This window comes from Atractosteus spatula, assembly GCF_055471065.1.
Source record: "Atractosteus spatula isolate fAtrSpa1 chromosome 10 unlocalized genomic scaffold, fAtrSpa1.hap1 SUPER_10_unloc_3, whole genome shotgun sequence".
Lineage (NCBI taxonomy): Eukaryota > Metazoa > Chordata > Actinopteri > Semionotiformes > Lepisosteidae > Atractosteus > Atractosteus spatula.
In genome coordinates, this window is record NW_028296623.1 from 1,384,136 (window position 1) to 1,392,041 (window position 7,906).

At 47.1% G+C, this 7,906-nt stretch overlaps 1 pseudogene; it reads left to right on the forward strand.

The window, feature by feature from the left end:
- The first annotated feature begins 1,096 nt into the window (after window positions 1-1,096).
- Window positions 1,097-7,906, forward strand: LOC148812414 (uncharacterized; annotated as a pseudogene).

Genomic DNA, 7,906 nt, shown 5'->3' on the forward strand with positions numbered 1-7,906 from the left:
GATGTACTCGTAACATTTTTACAAGACGAACTACAACATTTAAAAAATGACTTGTATGTACTTGATATCTCTAATCAATCCACGGCGACATTGTTAAAGCAGAGTCCCAGTAAAACGAAACTAAAACGCCCTGGGCATACCGTTTCGCGCTTCTTATTAGTTGCTCAAAAGTAATTTGACCGTATGAAATGCATAATATAAACCTAGAAACATATACGTGTGCAGTATTTACGTACTGTAGTATCGGTGTTAAGACATACCTCTCAAATACTGTAAATCAAGTTAAAAATATCTCAAGACCGATTCTGGTCATAATGAAACCATGTTTCGTGTATGTTTTCTTTAAAGTACCGAGACCAGCCATATACTGTATGTTTATGTTCCAAAATTAATATCGTTTATGGCCTTCACACGCGTTGCAGTATGCTCCTATTCTTTTTATGCTCAGCTACTAAGATTTCCCTTCAGTGGTAAAATTAGATATGAATATTCAATACTTAAACGGGCACAGTTAAGACATTAAATATACATATACATACTGTATACAGTACAGTTTTCATACAGTAATATGTTTATGTTCCTAAATCAATCTCTTTTATGAGCATGTGAAAGGCATGGTGAATCGATTCACAAAAATTACTGTACTTTGCATGATTGGAAACAAATGCGTGATTGCGAAATGCTGTGGTGTTACTTTTACAAAGACGGTCAATGAAAGAAAGAATGTTGACCAGGGCAATACTTTGAGTTTACACTTACAGCTTGTCCAAGGTCATTCATTATTAATACTATTAGTAATATCTTCGTTAAAGACTTTGATGGCCACAGCTCAAACATGAGAGGTTGAGCTTTATTAGCTCCACCTTGCCGAAATTCCGGATACTATTATTTTGCTTGTCATATTATAGGAGAATTTACGATAACTAGCGGTATTTACCGGTAACTCGCAGTATTTACCGGTAACTTGCGGTAGACTGCGTACAGCGTACCGGAAAATAATGCGGTATCACCCACGCATTTTGAATGGCTGCATCTGTATGTCCCCCAGCTCTGAGCCCATTGGGCCTGCTGGTGTGACCAGAGCTGCAGCGTCGCCATGCTGGTGGGGGTCAGTTCGGCTTTTCTGTTGGAATGAACAGGGGGGTTACATGATGGTGCTGTCTGTGGTCTGGCTGTCCTGCTGGTCTGGATGAGGGGTGTGTAGTGTGGTGCAGGTTCTTGTCCCATCCTGCTCTTGGTCCAGGTTGGAGGGTTGCACCGATTCTGAGTCTTGTTAGCTGGTATGGATGGGTTTGGGGGTGTTGATACCAGAGTGGTCCGGGGGGTGTGCAGGTGTCTCGGGGGCATTCTTGTTTTACTGTGAGTTCAGGTTGATTCTGTTGGTTCTGTCACGAATCTCCCTCACGCAGGCAAGCGCTCCCGCATTCCCTCGAGCTCTCCCTGTACCAAACGTCTGCGCGTCAATCAGTCCTCTACTTAAACTCTCATCTGTCCCCCGGTCAATGCTCACGATTGAGATTACCTACTAACTACGCCTTTGCCTTACTATGACTTCTCCCCTGGACCTCGACCCCGCTTTTCCGACTACCGCTTTAGCCACTCGATTTTGTCCTTCGCCTGTTTTACGCTTTCTCGGATCCTGACCTCAGACTGTCTCTTCGTTTACGCCTCTGCCTACCGACGCAACTTCTACGCCTTCCCGGACTCCGACCCCTGCCTGTTTACTCCGACTACGCCTGCGTCTCGCGCCAACCCTACCAAGGGCACCGCATTGGATCCCTATCCTCAGCAGTCAGCCCCTGTGTGACGGGTTCTGAGTGTCTTGGTTACATCCGTTTGTGTGTATAGATGAAAAAGCTATTGAAGAGCACCCCCACACCCCCCACGCATCTCGGTGGAAGTTGCCATGTTCAAAAAATCCTAAAAAGAGAATTAAAGTTTCACACAGCAAAGCATGACTGTGAAAGGTCAGGAGGCCTGCCTAGTGAGCACAACACTTGATCACAGTCAGAAAATAATTAAAAAATAAAGAAATGGTCCACAACTCAAAGCAAGGTTGTACAAGGTTAGGGGGGCTATCTGGTGTGTAAAACACTTGGTTTCAGCAGTGTGGCTGTTGTATTTGAAATGCTATTGAGCCATGAAGACGACCTGTCCCAGTGTATTACCTGTAGTGTTTTCAAAAAAGCATAAAAAAATAAAGGTTCCACAACCCAAAACAAAGCTGGGAAAAGTCAGAGGACCTGCTTAGTGTGCAAAACACTTACTTGCAGCATTGTGGGTGCTGTGGTTTAAATCCTATTGGTTTGTGAACAGAATACCTCTATCCCAGTGCATTGTGCCACATTAAATAAAAGCCAGAGAAAAAGAGATTCAGAACACAAAAGCTCTGTCAGTGTTCTGTGTATAAAGTCGGTTTGAACATCATGGGAGCTGTTTTTAATAAGCTGCTGAGTAAAGAATATTTTAATCTTCCTGCTGTCAGTAGTATTGTCAATATAGTTGACCCTTACCTGAATGAAAACAGGACGTAAAGGAAGGGTTTCAGAAATCAAACAAAGCTTTATTCCCGTGCTTACAGTCTGGGTAATTGGAGACTGCGCTGTTCTGCTTCCTATGGTCATATATGGGTTTTTCGCACGAAGCCGTATTGAACAGTATTTCTCACGTTGTGAACGTGCACACAGCGGTCCCCCAGGTTCCAGTTAGTGTGTAATTACGTAGAGACTGTGGAAATTTCCACTAGTCTTGGTCTTTAAAATGCATTTGGTTTGACGTCGTTCTGTGCTTCCATTGCGAAGATATGGACAAAAGAATATTCGTGCTTGGTCAAAAAAATGTCATAAAACTAAAAAGTAAAGGCTGAGAAAGCATTCACAATGTATTTTATACACAAAGCAAGTATTCTCGCAACTCTAAGAGGTTTCGTGTATACGGTACAGGCGTGCCAAAATCGTTTTCAAACTTCAAGCTAACTTTACCCCGGTGGCTCGCTGGACTCCGAAACTCTGGTTGACAACGTGACGCACGGCACTTGGCCTGCTCCAGGTGGCGAGACGAGGAAGACTGGGGTGGGTGGGTGGAAATGTGAGGTCACGCAGGGGCGCGGGGCTGCGTGTTGTAACACGCGGTAAGAGCAGTAGGGGAGCGGATCAGGAGGGGGGTGGGCGCGTCATTTCCAAGACACAAATCGGCTTCTCCGTCGCCGCTGCCAGAGCCCCTGGCCGCCGAGCGTGCCGAGCGCCGGTTGTCGATAGATCACGGCAGGGACTTTTCGTGTTTGAACGTCGGGCTTCAAGTGTTGACACTTTTCAGAAGAGATTTTCCGCAGTGGTCAGCTCGCACCGGTGCGGGAAGATAACGCGCTAACGCATCGACACGCTTTCATTGGCGCCCCGCCTGGGAGAGCGGGGTCGAGTCGCAGACGGAGACGGTGTGGCGTGTCACCAGGGGGTGTTACGGCTGCCACCCGTTTTCACTTCCCCGAGTGGTCGAGTACTGGGCGGCGATCCTTCTGTGTGGAGTCTGTAGTCGAGTCGAACCTGAAGAAGGCTCCATGGTCGAAACGTTGTGTTTTCTTTCTTCTCTTTTCAGCAGGGAATTTAAACCTGTTACGTGTTAACTGATAGATACTTTATTGATCACGTGAGGGAAATTGCACTGCGACAGCAGCACTGTCAACGCAGCGACAGTGTAACGAAATGATACAATAATACAACAATCCAATCCAATCAGTCTAGTCAGTGAGAAGTGCACAAAGAAGAGTCGCTCACAGTCCAGAATATACAAAGAACAAACCAGAACAGTACACAAAAAGTTGTATTGCACATTATAAATATATTGCACAAGTCCCTGGCATCTATTGCACAAAAAAAAACAGTTGTAAACGGGAAAAAAACAGATGTAAGCAGAGAGTTTACTGTTTAGTGCAAAAACTGTATCCCCTCAAAACCGGGCAGCTTTCTGGGTGCAGACGTGAGCAAGGTGACGTCTGTGCGCTCTGTTCGGCTGGACAAGAGCACCTGCGCTGTGTGTGTATATAAACATACAAAGTTCAAGGAGGAAGCTGCGTCCGAGGAAGAAGTAGAGGTTGATTCCTGTGCTGAAAAGAGAAGAGAGACATAGCTTTTCGGCCGTGGAGCCGAAAACAGAAACATTTACAACGCTGTTTTGCAAACCTTTACCTTCAAGCAGGTAAATGTGTTCGATATAAGGAGCTTGATATCACATTATAACTCGCAAGCTAATGTGGGAAAGAAATAGGATTTGTTTATATAGTTTATATTTATATGTTATATTTGTTTCCCCCGTGTGGATACATGTCGCGTTCACACAACGAAATAGTGCGCTGCTACTCCGTCCTTTCATGTGTATGAGGTGGAAATGCAATATTATTTCAACCCCATTAAAAAATAAACATTAAGCAAGCGAAAAACAACATTGTCCTGATTTTTAATAATAATAATGTATTGTGTTGTGTGTTATTGTTGTTTTTTTTGTATGTGCGTTTATACTTTTTGACATACTTTTTCTGTTTTGTTTTGTATTGAAATAACAACAAGAATAGTCAATCATCCTTACACGTCTGTAGCGCTTTTCTGGACTCTCCACTCAGAGCTCTTTATAGGTCCTGGGGATCCCACTATTACCACAAGTGTGCAGCCCCAACTGGATGATGCTGCATTCCTCTCCCCACAAACCAGCTCTCAGTGGGGAGGAGAGCAGAGGGATGAAGCCAGTTCAGAGAGGGGGGTTATTAGGAGGCCATGATGGGTAAAGACCAGGAGGGATTTGGCCAGGACACCGGTGTTAACACTGGATTTAGTCGAATGCTTCATTATGTTCATATTAGGTGATATCCTGTAAAAGTTTTAAAAAGTTTTTTTTTTAAAACCTCCTTTTGCGGCTCTTTTTTATTTATTTTTTTAATTTAAACACCAGAAATACAAAAAAAGGAGACAGAAGATTAAAACCGATCCAGAAATAGACAGACTTCACAGCCAGAGGACTTCTCCATTATAAAAGCTGAAAATGAGGCTTACATCGTAGGCCCTGCCTTTTGATCCTTTACATTTCTAACAGGATCAATTTAAAAAAAAAAAGGAATCCTACCTAAAAAGCATGAATAGAGAGAGCAGTGCTGGGACCCTTGACTCTTGTGGAGGAAGTTATTTCGCCAAAATCGTGACCTCAGCTCTTCCTCCCATCTCCCGGTTCTAGGTGATGGGAGGCCCGTGGCACCCACACTGGTCCCCTGCACGGGCGGGGCCGCCGCCGCCGCCCTGCCCTGCGACGTGGAGCCACGCTACGAGACGCTGTGGTTCGTCCAGCAGCACGACGCGCTGGCCCTGGTTGTGTCAGCCGGCAGAAAGCCCGGCCGCCAGGGCTTCCACTACGTCGAGAGGCGGGACCCGTACTACACTACGCGCTGGCGTGCCGCCCCGCCGCCCCGCTTCGCCCGGGTCTGCAGCTCCCTTGCCTGCTGATCCTCCTGACGGCTCTTCCTCTGTCCACCCTCCTCTCCTCGGTCTGCGTCTTCTGCGTCTTCCTCAGAGGGGTGGGCAACGTTTTTTTCATTTTGTGTCCACCCCGTTAAGGTGACGCCCTGCGGATTATCAGCCAATGGGGGGCTTCAGTAGGTCAGGATCTTGCCCAGCTGTGCCCTGAAAGAAGCCAGGGTATCGGCTTTAACAACATGGGTGGGCGGCCTGTTCCCCACCCCCGCCCCCCTCTGTGTACAGTAGAGCCTTCTGTCCTGACTGGAGGAGCTCACCCAGCTGTGTCTGGAGAGAAGCCAGGGTATCAGCTTCAAACACATGGCTGGGCAGCTTGTTCCCCACCCCCACCAACCTTTGTGTAAAGACGTGCTGCATGGCACACTGCTTGTGGTTTGGCTTGGTCCCACTTCTGTGTATAGACTTAAAGAGACGTAAACCCGAAGTGAAAGGGAAGTCATTTTATTTCTGTTTGTGTGTTTTCAGCAAAATGCGGATGACAGACCTAAAAGGCATGAGGGAGAATCCCAGCTTCGGCAGTCGATATTTTTTTTTCCTGAGACGACCCGAACTACCCCCCAACGCCCCCGAACACCAGACAGAACTCGGTAGACCGGACCCTCTACGATATAATCCGCCCTTGCACAAACCCGCAGAGCTGTGGGTCAGCATGATATCCCCCCATGCCTGCTGGCTGACTGACACACACACACACACACACAGAGGAAATGCCTCTTCTTTACCAGCGAGCTGACTGGAAGTCGAGAGCATGTCAGAGTGAGGGCTGGCGGCGAACCTGCTTTCTTTCTTTTTTAATGCAAAACCAAAAAGAAGGATCTGAACACGAGCCGTTTAATGTGCTGGGCTCTGGGGCTGGGTGAAAAAGGGGGGGGATTATTTTTAACACAATAACGTGCTACTACTATGATTCCTGCATTTTCTATAGATTCTACGCGCTCCTTCCATGTGAAATGAAACACCCAATGTCGCGACAGGCTCGGCTGCAGGAGAGACGGGCTTCAGTTCTGTTTAAAACAAAAAAAATACCTGCCTGTAGGAGACTTTCGCTCTGCAGAAGAGCTTTGTCGTGGTCTAAGCAGTCAGGATGTTACTCTGTGGTTTTTAAGGCGCTGTTCCCGGGGGTCTGCAGTAATTGTTCTCGCTTATTGTGGGCTCCTTCCTGTTCCTTACTTTTTGACGTTGGGAAAAAAAATTAAATTCCCCCCCAGAGAATCTTTACTTCTTGTTACTTTTGAGCCGCTGGCAAGATGTCATATGAAAAAAAGGAGCAAGTGTTTATCTGTGTTCATCTGTGGCTGAAAACGGGTAGTTTGGACGTGTACCAAAACAAAACCGCCAATGCTTTAATGCTTCTCACGCGGAAATGCAAAAGGACTGAACCTCCAATTAAAACGTGAAAAATAAACATGACCAATGTATGTAAACAAAATGGGCTTTCTTGTGCGCAGAAAACAAACAACAAATCACTCCTGTCTGTCTTGTGGGGTCGTGAGTGGTTAATTGGTTCCAGGGGCTCACCCAGCTGTGTCTGGAGAGAAGCCTGGGTATGGGCTTCAACCACAGGGCTGGGCAGCTTGTTCCCCACCCCCACCCCTCTCTGTGTACGGAAGCGCCTCCTGTCCTGACTAGAGGAGCTCATCTCAAGCCAGGGTTTGAGCTTCAAACAAAGGGCTGGGCAGCTTGTTCCCCACCCCCACCCCCCCACTGTGTAAAGATGTGCCTCCTGTCCTGACTGGAAGGTCCCATCCATCTGTGTCTGGAGAGAAGCCAGGGTATCTGCTTCAACCACAGGGCTGGGCAGCTTGTTCCCCACCTCCACCCCCCTTTTTGCAAAGTAGCACCGCCTGCTCTCTGTCTGAAATGCCCTTCCTCTGTGCCCTCTGGTCCACGATTCAGTATTCACTCTGAAGAAGCCAGCTGGACTGACTTGGCCGGTGACCTTTAAGGATTTGGAAAATTTGTATCACATTCCCCCCATTCTCCTCTGTTTGAGAATAAAGAGATCTAGTGACTTATCCCTTCTTTTCAGCACAGAAATGTATCCAATGTGGTCCCAGAGCAGCAATGTCTTTTCGAGTAAAATCGCATGCAGCATTCTCACCAAGGTGTGAACTATGGCGGCGTGCGGGTGGAACATTGCGTGGTTTTGTGTTTTGCAGCAGGTACCCTTGTGTACGAACGCGCCTTTCTGCACTGTACTGGGGCATCTGTGAACAGGATGTTGCCGTCATAGAAAGACCGAGGTTGCTGCAGTCTTCGCCACCTGCCGTAGAGAAATACGTGGGGGGGGGGGGGGATTAGACGAATATTAAGATCTGGTCATGTACATGAAACGGGTTTGTGCGTGTGCGTGTGTGTAGGTACACTCTCCCCTGGTAGAGATTCGCTAG